The 14047-nt window shown below is 43.9% G+C and overlaps 10 non-coding genes and 3 pseudogenes across 10 annotated transcripts; all 13 read left to right on the plus strand.

The window, feature by feature from the left end:
* The first annotated feature begins 1999 nt into the window (after positions 1-1999).
* On the plus strand, positions 2000-2117 carry LOC142512064 (5S ribosomal RNA; annotated as a pseudogene).
* A 683-nt stretch (positions 2118-2800) lies between these two features.
* LOC142507218 (5S ribosomal RNA) lies at positions 2801-2924 on the plus strand. Its single transcript, XR_012805480.1, has one exon. It is a non-coding gene; the product is annotated as a 5S ribosomal RNA (ribosomal RNA).
* Positions 2925-3607: 683 nt separating this feature from the next.
* Positions 3608-3726, plus strand: LOC142513234 (5S ribosomal RNA). The gene has a single exon (XR_012809192.1). It is a non-coding gene; the product is annotated as a 5S ribosomal RNA (ribosomal RNA).
* A 686-nt stretch (positions 3727-4412) lies between these two features.
* On the plus strand, positions 4413-4530 carry LOC142510661 (5S ribosomal RNA; annotated as a pseudogene).
* Positions 4531-6673: 2143 nt separating this feature from the next.
* Positions 6674-6792, plus strand: LOC142513668 (5S ribosomal RNA). The gene has a single exon (XR_012809602.1). It is a non-coding gene; the product is annotated as a 5S ribosomal RNA (ribosomal RNA).
* A 680-nt stretch (positions 6793-7472) lies between these two features.
* On the plus strand, positions 7473-7591 carry LOC142516857 (5S ribosomal RNA). The gene has a single exon (XR_012812628.1). It is a non-coding gene; the product is annotated as a 5S ribosomal RNA (ribosomal RNA).
* Positions 7592-8274: 683 nt separating this feature from the next.
* On the plus strand, positions 8275-8393 carry LOC142507554 (5S ribosomal RNA). The gene has a single exon (XR_012805809.1). It is a non-coding gene; the product is annotated as a 5S ribosomal RNA (ribosomal RNA).
* A 424-nt stretch (positions 8394-8817) lies between these two features.
* LOC142506278 (5S ribosomal RNA) lies at positions 8818-8936 on the plus strand. The gene has a single exon (XR_012804573.1). It is a non-coding gene; the product is annotated as a 5S ribosomal RNA (ribosomal RNA).
* Positions 8937-9619: 683 nt separating this feature from the next.
* LOC142509026 (5S ribosomal RNA) lies at positions 9620-9737 on the plus strand. Its single transcript, XR_012807218.1, has one exon. It is a non-coding gene; the product is annotated as a 5S ribosomal RNA (ribosomal RNA).
* Positions 9738-10410: 673 nt separating this feature from the next.
* LOC142516668 (5S ribosomal RNA) lies at positions 10411-10529 on the plus strand. Its single transcript, XR_012812451.1, has one exon. It is a non-coding gene; the product is annotated as a 5S ribosomal RNA (ribosomal RNA).
* Positions 10530-11133: 604 nt separating this feature from the next.
* Positions 11134-11252, plus strand: LOC142506719 (5S ribosomal RNA). Its single transcript, XR_012805001.1, has one exon. It is a non-coding gene; the product is annotated as a 5S ribosomal RNA (ribosomal RNA).
* Positions 11253-11935: 683 nt separating this feature from the next.
* LOC142516934 (5S ribosomal RNA) lies at positions 11936-12054 on the plus strand. The gene has a single exon (XR_012812701.1). It is a non-coding gene; the product is annotated as a 5S ribosomal RNA (ribosomal RNA).
* A 647-nt stretch (positions 12055-12701) lies between these two features.
* LOC142511413 (5S ribosomal RNA) lies at positions 12702-12821 on the plus strand (annotated as a pseudogene).
* The last annotated feature ends 1226 nt before the right edge of the window (positions 12822-14047 follow it).

Consider the following 14047-nt stretch of genomic DNA (forward strand, 5'->3'; position numbering starts at 1 on the left):
ATTTACGTAAACGGTCGCGACACGAGGACTTCCCAGGGAGGTCACCCATCCTAGCTCTACCATCGCGCCAGAACGCTTAACTTCATGGTTCTGATTGGGCGAGAGCATTGCTATAATGATCATGGGCCATTAGGCTGAACCAACAAAGACCTCGGCCCATACCCACGCACCACTACTTGTCATGGGTCGTTAGGATGGTCCAGCATGGGCCGATGCCTTTGTTGGTTCAGCCTAATGGCCCATGATCGTTACAAAAAAAGCGCTTTTTTTTGTAATGATCATGGGCCATTAGGCTGAACCAACAAAGGCCTCGGCCCATACCCACACACCACTACAGTTCATGGGTCGTTAGGATTGTCCAGCATGGGCCTCGGCCCATGCCAATGCACCGTCACTCATAGAATATCTCATCCCTGGTAAGTGGTTTCTTTCGCCTTCCCCAACACTTGAACCCAGGACCTCCAGGCTTATGTACCTAGATTCCTAAGTGTTGGTACCAGTTGAGAATTTAGTCTTTTTATATTATTTTAGCCCTTATGAACCACGACTCAACCCCCGTGAACCATTTTTCAATTTTCCCAAGTTTTAAAAACCCTAATGAACCAAAATCTTCGACCCCGAGCCATCTCTTGATTTTCACGAGTTACCCCCGAACCATGTTGATCCAAAACTTGACCAACATCCTAAAGTACGCTACTGGGCCCAAAGATCCCATGGAAAACAGCCCAAACCAAAAAACAAGCTCCATACTCCTCTACCATAAGATGGCCGAGAAATCCTTGTTGGACAAGGACTCTTGATCAAGCTTCCCTGCATCTACCAACGAACCCAGCCACTGAACCAACCTGTTGTGCACCCGCTAAGGACCCTAAGGACTCGACCTGACCCAGCCCAAGCCCCCTGGACCATGCCCACCAGCCTGCAACAAGCCCAGAACCCTGCACGCAATTCCCCTTGATTCTCCGGTGGGAGTCATAGCCTGCTAGGACTCCTTCCCAGCCCTTGAGCGCGAGTCCTAGCATGGCTAGGACTCTATCCCTAACTCACCCACGACCTTGGCTAACCCCTGGAACCAGCCAAGCAAGCCCTAGCCCCTGCAACAATAAAACCTAACCCCTTTGCTCCATGACAGCAAGTTGCTGCACAGCTTGTGTTCTATTGCATGTGTGGTGTTAAGGTGATTATCTAGGACTCTAAATCCCGCGTAAAATCATGCCTTAACATAACCTATATCATGGCAGCCCGTATATACATGTAAACGACAAAAGTTTGAATCAAAATCATGCTTGGAATTTCATGGATTGCATAAAAACGAAAATAATTCAAAGTGTCACTTGTTTCCCAAAATTTTCATGCATAAAAATATAATATGATGTGATGATAGTTTGAAGGGAAGAATAGGTGTGCCTATGCGTAATTTATGCACGAAAAACCGTTGACGATGACGAAGAACGGAGCAAGAACCTTGGCTAAGACTTTCCCTTGGCAATGCTCGAAAGTTTGCCTCGATTTTTAAGCATGTGTGTGCCGTGTAATCTAGGTACTTTCAGAAGAGTGGCCGTGTCCTTTTTAAAGAATCGTAGGGTTATGGGAAAGGTTTACATATTATATACTTAATTAAACACTAACAAGGCTTTAGGCCTAATAAGCCCCTAATTAAGCCAATTAGTCTATATTATAATTAATTAAAATATTAGTAATGTTTTGGTAAAAATAGTTTGGGAATTAAATAGCCGGATTGCCAAAAAGTTCGTATTTTTTTATTGAAAAACCCACACGGATAAAATTTACGTTCCGGCATATAAAATAAACATGCAAGTATCGAAATTTAAGGGACCAAAATGCAATATTTCGAAAGATTTGGGACCTAAGGGCAATTTACGAACGTTTAAGGGCTGAATCAGAATTTTCGAAATAATATAAGGATTTATTTGTTGTCCATCGCCGCCCGCGCCACACGCACTTGAGGGATATAAGAATAAACATCTCACTCAATGTCGGATGCGATCATACCAGCACTAATGCACCGGATACCATCAGAACTCCGAAGTTAAGTGGCTTGGGCCAGAGCAGTACTAGGATGGGTGACCCCCTGGAATGTCCTTGTGATGCATCCCTTTTTGTGTTTTTCTATTTTTGATTACTTGTTGACAGACGATTTTCGGCTCAAATCATCTGAATTTCGATCGGGACCAGATAAAACATGTGAAATCAACGTAGCTCGGGCACTGCCGGATTTGGACAAAATTGTAGCCTAATTTGATTGTAAACGGGCAAACAAACGAGACTCATTACTCCGCAATGATCTGGCGAGATTTTAGCCGAATTCCTTCTTTAAGACCCTCTAATTTGCGATTTTCCGCTTCTGTTAAGCTTCCGTTTCCTCGAGAAATCCGCTTAGGAAGTCCGAAATTCGATTCCATTCCATTTTATCGTATCCCAGGCATAATAATAGCTTTACATTCGCTATTTTCTTCTTCTTATTTTTTTTTCTATTTTCTGGGAACATTTAGCGATTTTTGTTGTCGTGAGCCGGTTCTGTGCGGAAGGGTATGACGCAGATTACTCCGGAGACGGTTAAATCATTAAAAATAATTATTTCGACTGTTTTTTCCAATATTTACATAAACGGTCGCGACACGAGGACTTCTCAGGGAGGTCACCCATCCTAGCTCTGCCATCGCGCCAGAACGCTTAACTTCATGGTTCTGATTGGGCGAGAGTAGTGCCGCTTGTTGTCCATCGCCGCCCGCTCCACACGTACTCGAGGTATATAATAATAAACATCCCAATCAATGTCGGGTGCGATCATACCAGCACTAATGCACCGGATCCCATCAGAACTCCGGAGTTAAACGTGCTTGGGCGAGAGCAGTACTAGGATGGGTGACCCGACTCCCTGGGAAGTCCTTGTGTTGCACCCCTTTTCTTGTTTTTCTATTTTTGATTACTTGTTGACAGATGATTTTCGGCTCAAATCATCTGAATCTCGATCGACACCAGATAAGACATGTGAAATCAATGTAGCTCGGGCTCTGCCGGATTTGAACAAAATTGTAGGCTAATTTGATTGTAAACGGGCAAACGAACGAGACTCATTACTCCGCAATGAGCTGGCGAGATTTTAGACGAATTCCTTCTTTAAGACCCTCTAATTTGCGATTTTCCGCTTCTGTTAAGCTTCCGTTTCCTCGAGAAATCCGTTTAGCAAGTTCTAAATTCGATTTCTGTTCCATTTTATCGTATTCCAGGCATAATAATAGCTTACATTCGCTATTTTCTTCATCTTATTTTTTTTTCAATTTTCTGGGAACATTTAGCGATTTTTGTTGTTGTGAGCCGGTTTTGTGCGGAAGGGTATGACGCAGATTACTCCGGAGATGGTTAACTCATTAAAAACAATTATTTCAACAGTTTTAGCGATAATTTATGTAAAAGATCACGACACGAGGACATTTCAGGGAGGTCACCCATCCTAGCTCTGGCATCGCGCCAGAACACTTAACTTCATGGTTATGATAGGGCGAGAGCAGTGCCGCGTGTTGTCCATCGCCGCCCACTCCACACGTACTCGAGGGATATAAGAATAAACATCCCACGCAATGTAGGGTGCGATCATACCAGCACTAATGCACCGGATCCCATCAGAACTCCGAAGTTAAGCGTGCTTGGGCGAGAGCAGTACTAGGATGGGTGACCCACTGGAAAGTCCTCGTGTTGCACCCTTTTCTTGTTTTACTATTTTTGATTACTCTTGTTGACAGACGATTTTCGGCTCAAATCATCTGAATCTTGATCGGCACCAGATAAGACATGTGAAATCAACGTAGCTCGGGCTCTGCCGGATTTGGACAAAATTGTAGCCTAATTTGATTGTAAATGGGCAAACGAACGAGACTCATTACTCCGCAATGAGCTGGCGAGATTTTAGCCGAATTCCTTCTTTAAGAACCTCTAATTTGCGATTTTCCTCTTCTGTTAAGCTTCCGTTTCCTCGAGAAATCCATTTAGGAAGTCCGAAATTCGATTTTGATTCCATTTTATCGTATCCGAGGCATAATAATAGCTTTACATTCGCTATTTTTTTCTTCTTATTTTTTTTTTCAATTTTCTGGGAACATTTAGCGATTTTTGTTGTCGTGAGCCGGTTCTGTGCGGAAGGGTATGACGCAGATTACTCCGGAAATGGTTTACTCATTAAAAACAATTATTTTTACTGTTTTAGCTATAATTTACGTAAACGTTCGCGACACGAGAACTTTCCAGGGAGGTCACCCATCCTAGCTCTGGCATCTCGCCAGAACGCTTAACTTCATGGTTCTGATTGGGCGAGAGCAGTGCCGCGTGTTGTCCATTGCCGCCCGCGCCACACATACTCGAGGGATATAAGAATAAACATCCCACTCAATGTCGGGTGCGATCATACCAGAACTAATGCACCGGATCCCATCAGAACTCCAAGTTAAGCGTGCTTGGGGGAGAGCAGTACTAGGATGGGTGACCCCCTAGGCAGTCCTCGTGTTGCACCCCTTTTCGTGTTTTTCTATTTTTGATTACTTGTTGACAGACGATTTTCGGCTCAAATCATCTGAATCTGGATCAGGACCAGATAAGACATGTGAAATCAACGTAGCTCGGGCACTGCCGGATTGGGACAAAATTGTAGGCTAATTCGATTGTAAACGGGCAAACGAACGAGTCTCATTACTCCGCAATGAGTTGGAGAGATTTTAGCTGAATTCCTTCTCTAAGACCCTCTAATTTGCGATTTTCCGCTTCGGTTAAGCTTCCGTTTCCTCGAGAAATCTTTTTAGGAATTCCGAAATTCGATTCCGGTTCCATTTTATCGTATCCCAGGCATAATAATAGCTTTACATTCGCTACTTTTTTTCTTCTTAATTTTTTTCTATTTTCTGGGAACATTTAGCGATTTTTGTTGTCGTGACCCGGTTTTGTGCGGAAGGTTATGACGCAGATTACTCCGGAGATGGTTAACTCATTAAAAACAATTATTTCAACAGTTTTAGCGATAATTTATGTAAACGGTCACGACATGAGGACTTTCCAGGGAGGTCACCCATCCTAGCTCTGCCATCGCGCAAGAACGCTTAACTTCATGGTTCTGATTGGGCGAGAGCAGTGCCGCGTGTTGTCCATCGCCCCTCGATGGGTGACCCCCTGGGAAGTCCTCGTGATGCACCCATTTTCTTTTTTTTCTATTTTTGATTACTTGTTGAAAGACGATTTTGGGCTCAAATCATCTGAATCACGATCGGGACCAGATAAGACATGTGAAATCAACGTAGCTCGGGCACTGCCGGATTTTGGACAAAATTGTAGCCTAATTTGATTGTAAACGGGCAAACGAACGAGACTCATTACTCCGCAATGAGCTGGAGAGATTTTTGCCGAATTCCTTCTCTAAGACCCTCTAATTTGCGAATTTCCGCTTCTGTTAAGCTCCCGTTTCCTCGATAAATCCGTTTAGAAAGTCCGAAATTCGATTCTGGTTTCATTTTATCGTATCTCAGGCATAATAATAGCTTTACATTCGCTATTTTCTTCTTCTTATTTTTTTTCTATTTTATGTGAACATTTAGCGATTTTTGTTGTTGTGAGCCGGTTCTGTGCGGAAGGGTATGACGCAGATTACTCCGGAGAAGGTTGACTATTTAAAAACAATTATTTCGACTATTTTAGCTATAATTTAAGTAAACGGTCGCGACACGAGGGTTTCCCAGGGAGGTCACCCATCCTAGCTCTGCCATCGCGCCAGAACGCTTAACTTCATGGTTCTGATTGGGCGAGAGCAGTGCCGCGTGTTGTCCATCGCCGCCCGCTCCACACGTACTCGAGGGATATAAGAATAAACATCCCACACAATGTCGGGTGCGATCATACCAGCACTAATGCACCGGATCCCATCAGAACTCCGAAATTAAGCGTGCTAGGATGGGTGACCGCCTTGGAAGTCCTCGTGTTGCACCCCTTTTCGTGTTTTTCTATTTTTGATTACTTGTTGACAGATGATTTTCGGCTCAAATAATCTGTATCACGATCGGGACCAGATAAGACATGTGAAATCAACGTAGCTCGGGCACTGCCGGATTTGGACAAAATTGAAGCCTAATTTGATTGTAAACGGGAAAACGAACGAGACTCATTACTCCGCAAGGAGCTGGCGAGATTTTAGCCGAATTCCTTCTCTAAGACCCTCTAATTTGCGATTTTCCGCTTCTGTTAAGCTTCCATTTCCTCGAGAAATCCGCTTAGCAAGTTCTAAATACGATTTCTGTTCCATTTTATCGTATTAGAGGCATAATAATAGCTTTACATTTGCTATTTTTTCTTCTCAATTTTTTTTTCTATTTTCTTGGAACATTTAGCGATTTTTGTTGTCTTGAGCAGTTTCTGTGCGGAAGGGTATGACGCATATTACTCCGGAGACGGTTGACTCATTAAAAACAATTATTTTGACTGTTTTATCTATAATTTACGTAAACGGTCGCGACACGAGGATTTCCCAGGGAGGTCACCCATCCTAGCCCTGCCATCGCGCCAGAACGCTTAACTTCATGGTTCTGATTGGGCGAGAGCAGTGCCGCGTGTTGTACATCGCCGCCTGCTCCACACGTACTCGAGGGATATAAGAATAAACATCCCACTCAATGTCGGGTGCGATCATACCAGCACTAATGCACCGGATCCCACCAGAACTCCGAAGTTAAGCGTGCTTGGGCGAGAGCAGTACTAGAATGGGTGACCCCCTTGGAAGTCCTCGTGTTGCACCCCTTTTCGTGTTTTTCTATTTTTGATTACTTGTTGACAGATGATTTTCGGCTCAAATCATCTGAATCACGATCGGGACCAGATAAGACATGTGAAATCAACGTAGCTCGGGCATTGCCGGATTTTGACAAAATTGTGGGCTAATTTGATTGTAAACGGGCAAACGAACGAGACTCATTACTCAGCAATGAGCTGGCGAGATTTTAGCCGAATTCTTTCTCTAAGACCCTCTAATTTGCGATTTTCCGCTTCTGTTAAGCTTCTGTTTCCTCGAGAAATCCGCTTAGGAAGTCCGAAATTCGATTCCGGTTCCATTTTATCGTATTCCAGGCATAATAATAGCTTTACATTCGCTATTTTCTTCTTCTAATTTTTTTTCTATTTTCTGAGAACATTTAGCGATTTTTGTTGTCTTGAGCAGGATCTGTGCGGAAGGGTGACGCATATTACTCCGGAGACGGTTAACTCATTAAAAAAATTATTTCGACAGTTTTATCCATAATTTACGTAAACGGTCGCGACACAAGGACTTCCCAGGGAGGTCACCCATCCAAGCTCTGGCATCGCACCAGAACGCTTAACTTCATGGTTCTGATTGGGCGAGAACAGTGTCGCGTGTTGTCCATCGCCTCCCGCTCCACACGTACTCGAGGGATATAAGAATAAACATCCCACTCAATGTCGGGTGTGATCATACCAGCACTAATGCATCGGATCCCATTAGAACTCCGAAGTTAAGCGTGCTTGGGCGAGAGCAGTACTAGGGTGGGCGACCCCCTTGGAAGTCCTCGTGTTGTATCCTTTTCGTGTTTTTCTATTTTTGATTACTTGTAGACAGATGATTTTCGGCTCAAATCATCTGAATCACGATCGGGACCAGATAAGACATGTGAAATCAATGTAGCTCGGGCACTGCCGGATTTGGACAAAATTGAAGGCTAATTTGATTGTAAACGGGCAAAAGGATGAGACTCATTTCTACGCAATGAGCTGACAAGATTTTAGCCGAATTCCTTCTCTAAGACCCTCTAATTTGCGATTTAACGCTTCTGTTAAGCTTCCGTTTTCTCGAGAAATCCGCTTAGGAAGTCAGAAATTCGATTCCGGTCCCATTTTATCGTATCCCAGGCATAATAATAGCTTTACATTCGCTACTTTCTTCTTCTTATTTTTTTTTCTATTTTCTGGGAACATTTAGCGATTTTTGCTGTCGTGAGCCGGTTCTGTGCGGAAGGTTATGATGCAGATTACTCCGGAGACGGTTAACTCATTAAAAACAATTATTTCGACTGTTTCAGATATAATTTACGTAAACGGTCGCGACACGAGGACTTTCCAGGGATGTCACCCATCCTAGCTCTGCCATCGCGCCAGAACGCTTAACTTCATGGTTCTGATTGGGCGAGAGCAGTGCCGCGTGTTGTCCATCACCGCCCGCGCCACACGTACTCGAGGGATATAAGGATAAAAATCCCACTTAACGTCGGGAGCGATCATACCAGCACTACTGCACCGGATCCCATCAGAACTCCGAAGTTAAGCATGCTTGGGCGAGTGCAATACTAGGATGGGTGACCCCCTGGGAAGTCCTCGTATTACACCTTTTTTCGTGTTTTTCTATTTTTGATTAATTTGTAATAGGCGATTTTTGGCTAAAATCTTCTGAATCTCGATCGGACCAGATATGATATGTGGAATCAACGTAGCCCGGGCACTGCCGGATTTGGACAAAATTGTAGCCTAATTTGATTGTAAACGGGCAAACGAACGTTACTCATTACTCCGCAATAAGCTGGCGAGATTTTAGCCGAATTCCTTCTCTAAGACCCTCTAATTTGCGATTTTCCGCTTCTGTTAAGTTTCCGTTTCCTCGAGAAATCCGGTTAGGAAGTTCGAAATTCGATTCCGGTTCGCCAGAACGCTTAACTTCATGGTTCTGATTGGGCGAGAGCAGTGCCGCGTGTTGTCCATCGCCGCACGCTCCACACGTACTCGAGGGATATAAGAATAAACATCTCACTAAATGTCGGGTGCGATCATACCAGCACTAATGCACCGGATCCCATCGGAACTCCGAGGTTAAGCGTGCTTGGGCGATAGCAGTACTAGGACGGGTGACCCCCTTGGAATTCCTCGTGTTGCACCCCTTTTCGTGTTTTTCTATTTTTGATTACTTGTTGACAGACGATTTTCGGCTCAAATCATCTGAATCACGATCGGGACCAGATAAGACATGTGAAATCAACGTAGCTCGGGCACTGCCGGATTCTGAAAAATTGTAGCCTAATTTGATTGTAAACGAGCAAACGAACGAGACTCATTACTCCGCAATGAGCTGGCGAGATTTTAGCCGAATTCTTTCTCTAAGACACTCTAATTTGCGATTTTCCGCTTCTATTAAGCTTCTGTTTTCTCGAGAAATCCGTTTAGAAAGTTCGAAATTCGATTCCGGTTCCATTTTATCGTATCCCAGGCATAATAATAGCTTTACATTCGCTCTTTTCTTCTTCTTATTTTTTTTTCTATTTTCTGGGAACATTTAGCGATTTTTGTTGTCGTGAGCCGGTTCTATCCGGAAGTGTATGAAGCAGATTACTCCGGAGACGGTTGACTCATTAAAAACAATTATTTCGACTGTTTTAGCTATAATTTACGTAAACGGTCGCGACACGAGGACTTCCCAGGGAGGTCATTCATCCTAGCTCTGCCATCGCGCCAGAACGCTTAACTTCATGGTTCTGATTGGGCGAGAGCAGTGCCGCGTGTTGTCCATCGCCGCCTGCTCCACACGTACTCGAAGGGTATAAGAATAAACATCCCACTCAATGTCGGGTGCGATCATACCAGAACTAATGCACCGGATCCCATCGAACTCCGAAGTTAAGCGTGCTTGGGCGATAGCAGTATTAGGATGGGTGACCCCCTTGGAAGTCCTCGTGTTGCATCCCTTTTCGTGTTTTTCTATTTTTGGTTACATGTTGACAGACGATTTTCGGCTCAAATCATCTGAATCACGATCGGGACCAGATAAGACATGTGAAATCAACGTAGCTCGGGCACTGCCAGATTTGGACAAAATTGTAGGCTAATTTGATTGTAAACGTGCAAACGAACGAGACTCATTACTGCGCAATGAGGCGGCGAGATTTTATCCGAATTCCTTTTCTAAGACCCTGTAATTTGCGATTTACCGCTTCTGTTTCCTCGAGAAATCCACTTAGGAAGTTTGAAATTCGATTCTGGTTCCATTTTATCGTATCTCAGGCATAATAATAGCTTTACATTCGATATTTTCTTCTTCCCATTTTTTTTCTATTTTTTGGGAATATTTAGCGATTTTTGTTGTCATGAGCCGGTTCTGTGCGGAAGGGTATGACGCAGATTACTCCGGAGACGGTTAACTCATTAAAAACAATTATTTCGACTGTTTTATCCATAATTTCCTTAAACGGTCGCGACACGAGGACATCTCAAGGAGGTCACCCATCCTAGCTCTGCCATCGCGCCAGAACGCTTAACTTCATAGTTCTGATTGGGCGAGAGCAGTGCCGCGTGTTGTCCATCGCCGCCCGCTCCACACGTACTCGAGGGCATATAAGAATAAACATCCCACTCAATGTCGGCAGCGATCATACCAGCACTAATGCACCGGATCCCATCAGAACTCCGAAGTTAAGCGTGCTTGGGCGAGACCAGTACTAGAAGGGGCGACTCCCTGGGAAGTCCTCGTGTTGCAGCTCTTTTCGTGTTTTACTATTTTTGATTATTTGTTGACAGACGATTTTCGGCTCAAATCATCTGAATCTCGATCGGGACCAGATAAGACATGTGAAACCAACGTAGCTCGGGCACTGACGGATTTGGACAAATTCCTTCTTTAAGACCCTCTAATTTCCGATTTACCGCTTCTCTTAAGCTTCCGTTTCCTCGAAAAAATCCACTTAGGAAGTTTGAAATTCGATTCCAGTTTCTTTTTATCATATCCCAGGCATAATAATAGCTTTAGATTCGCTATTTTCTTCTTCTTAATTTTTTTCTATTTTTTAGGAACATTTATCGATTTATGTTGTTGTGAGCCGGTTCTGTGCGGAAGGGTATGACGCAGATTACTCCGGAGACGGTTAAATCATTAAAAATAATTATTTCGACTGTTTTTTCCAATATTTACTTAAACGGTCGCGACACGAGGACTTCTCAGGGAGGTCACCCATCCTAGCTCTGCCATCGCGCCAGAACGCTTAACTTCATGGTTCTGATTGGGCGAGAGCAGTGCCGCGTTTTGTCCATCGCCGCCCGCTCCACACGTACTCGTGGGATATAAGAATAAACATCCTAATCAATATCGTGTGCGATCAAAACAGCACTAATGCATCGGATCCCATCAGAACTCCGAAGTTAAGCTTGCTTGGGCGAGAGCAGTACTAGGATGGGTGACCCCCTGGGAAGTCCTCGTGTTGCACCCCTTTTCGTGTTTTTCTATTTTTGATTACTTGTTGACAGACGATTTTCGACTCAAATCATCTGAATCTCGATGGGGATCAGATAAGACATGTGAAATCAGCGTAGCTCGGGTACTGCCGGATTTGGACTAAATTGTAGGCTAATTTGATTGTAAACGGGCAAACGAACGAGACTTATTACTCCGCAAAGTCTTGGCAAGATTTTAGCTAAATTCTTTCTCTAAGTCCCTCTAATTTGCGATTTAACGCTTCTGTTAAGGTTCCGTTTACTCAAGAAATCCGCTTAGATAGTTCGAAATTCGATTCCGGTTCCATTTTATCGTATCCCAGGCATAATAATAGCTTTACATTCGTTATTTCCTTCTTCTTATTTTTTTTCTATTTTCTGGGAACATTTATCGATTTTTGTTGTCGTGAGCCGGTTCTGTGCGGAAGGGTATGACGCAGATTACTCCGGAGACGGTTAACTCATTAAAAACAATTATTTCGACTGTTTTATCCATAATTTACGTAAACTGTCGCGACACGAGGTCTTCCCAGGGAGGTCAGCCATCCTACCTCTGCCATCGTGCCAGAACGCTTAACTTCATGGTTATGATTGGGCGAGAGCAGTGCCGCGTTTTGTCCATCGCCGCCCACTCCACAAGTACTCGAGGGATATAAGAATAAACATCCCACGCAATGTCGGGTGCGATCATACAAGCACTAATGCACCGGATCCCATCAGAACTCTGAAGTTAAGCGTGCTTGGGCGAGAGCAGTACTAGGATGGGTGACCCATTGGAAAGTCCTCGTGTTGCACCCTTTTCGTGTTTTTCTATTTTTGATTACTTGTTGACAGACGATTTTCGGCTCAAATCATCTGAATCTCGATCGAGACCAGATAAGAAATGTGAAATGAAAGTAGCTCGGGCACTGCTGGATTTGGACAAAATTGTAGGCTAATTTGATTGTAAACGAGCAAACGGACGAGACTCATTACTACGCAATGAGCTGACGAGATTTTAGCAGAATTCCTTCTCTAAGACCCTCTAATTTGCTATTTAACGCTTCTGTTAAGCTTTCGTTTCCTCGAGAAATCCGCTTAGGAAGTTCGAAATTCGTTCCCGGTTCCATTTTATCGTAACCCAGGCATAATAATAGCTTTACATTCGTTATTTCCTTCTTCTTATTTTTTTTTTCTATTTTCTGCGAACATTTATCGATTTTTGTTGTCGTGAGCCGGTTCTGTGCGGAAGGGTATGACGCAGATTACTCCGGAGACGGTTAACTCATTAAAAACAATCGCGACACGAGGTCTTCCCAGGGAGGTCACCCATCCTAGCTCTGCCATTGCGCCAGAACGCTTAACTTCAAGGTTATGATTGGGCGAGAGCAGTGCCGCGTGTTGTCCATCGCCGCCCGCTCCACACGTACTCGAGGGATATAAGAATCAACATCCCACTCAATGTCGGGTGCGATCATACCAGCACTAATGCACCGGATCCCATCAGAACTTCCGAAGTTAATGCGTGCTTGGCGAGAGCAGTACTAGGATTGGTGACCCCCTGGGAAGTCCTCGTGTTGCACCCCTTTTCGTGTTTTTCTATTTTTGATTACTTGTTGACAGACGATTTTCAGATCAAATCATCTGAATCTCGATCGGGACCAGATAAGACATGTGGAATGAACGTAGCTCGGGCACTGCCGGATTTGGACAAAATTGTAGGCTAATTTGATTATAACGGCAAACGGACGAGAATCATTGCTACGCAATGAGCTGACGAGATTTTAGCCGAATTCCTTCTCTAAGACACTCTAATTTGCGATTATACCGCTTCTGTTAAGCTTTCGTTTCCTCGAGAAATCCGCGTAGGAAGTTCGAAATTCGATTCCGGTTCCATTTTATCGTATCCCAGGCATAATAATAGCTTTACATTCGTTATTTTTTCTTCTTATGTTTTTTTCTATTTTCTGGGAAACATTTATCGATTTTTGTTGTCGTGAGCCGGTTCTGTGCGGAAGGGTATGACGCAGATTACTCGGAGACGGTTAAACTCATTAAAAACAATTATTTCGACTGTTTTTATCCATAATTTACGGTAAACGGTCGCGACACGATGGTCCTCCCAGGGGAGGTCACCCAGCCATAGCCTCTGCCATCGCGCCAGACGCTTACTTCATGGTTATGATGGGCGAGAGCAGTGCCCGCGTGTTGTCCCATCGCCGCCCCTTACACACGTACATCGAGGGATATAAGAATAACCATCTCACTCAATGTCCTGAGTGCGATCATACCTAGCACTAATGCACCGGATCCCATCAGAACTCCGAAGTAAGCGTGCTTTGGGCGAGCGCCGTATATGGTGGGTGACCCCCCCTGGGAAGTTCCTCGTGTTGCAGCACCCTTTTTCGTTTTTTTCTATTTTTGATTACTTGTTGACAGACGATTTTCGGCTCAAATCTCGAATCTCGGATCGGGACCAGAAAGACATGTGAAATGAAAGTAGCTCGGCACTGCCGGATTTGGACAAAATTGTAGCTAATTTGATTGTAAACGGGCAAACGGACGAGACTCATTACTACGCAATAAGCTGACAGATTTTAGCCGATACCTTCTTTAAGACCCTCTATTTGCGATTTACCGCTTCTATTAAGTTTTCGTTTCCTCGAGAAATCCGCTTAGGAAGTTCGAAATTCGATTCCGGTTCCATTTTATCGTATCCAGGCATAATAATAGCTTACATTCGTTTTTCTTTCTTCTTATTTTTTTTCTTTTTTCTGGGAACATTTATCGATTTTTGTTGTCGTGAGCCGGT

Source organism: Primulina tabacum, chromosome 10 (assembly GCF_025594145.1).
Source record: "Primulina tabacum isolate GXHZ01 chromosome 10, ASM2559414v2, whole genome shotgun sequence".
NCBI lineage: Eukaryota > Viridiplantae > Streptophyta > Magnoliopsida > Lamiales > Gesneriaceae > Primulina > Primulina tabacum.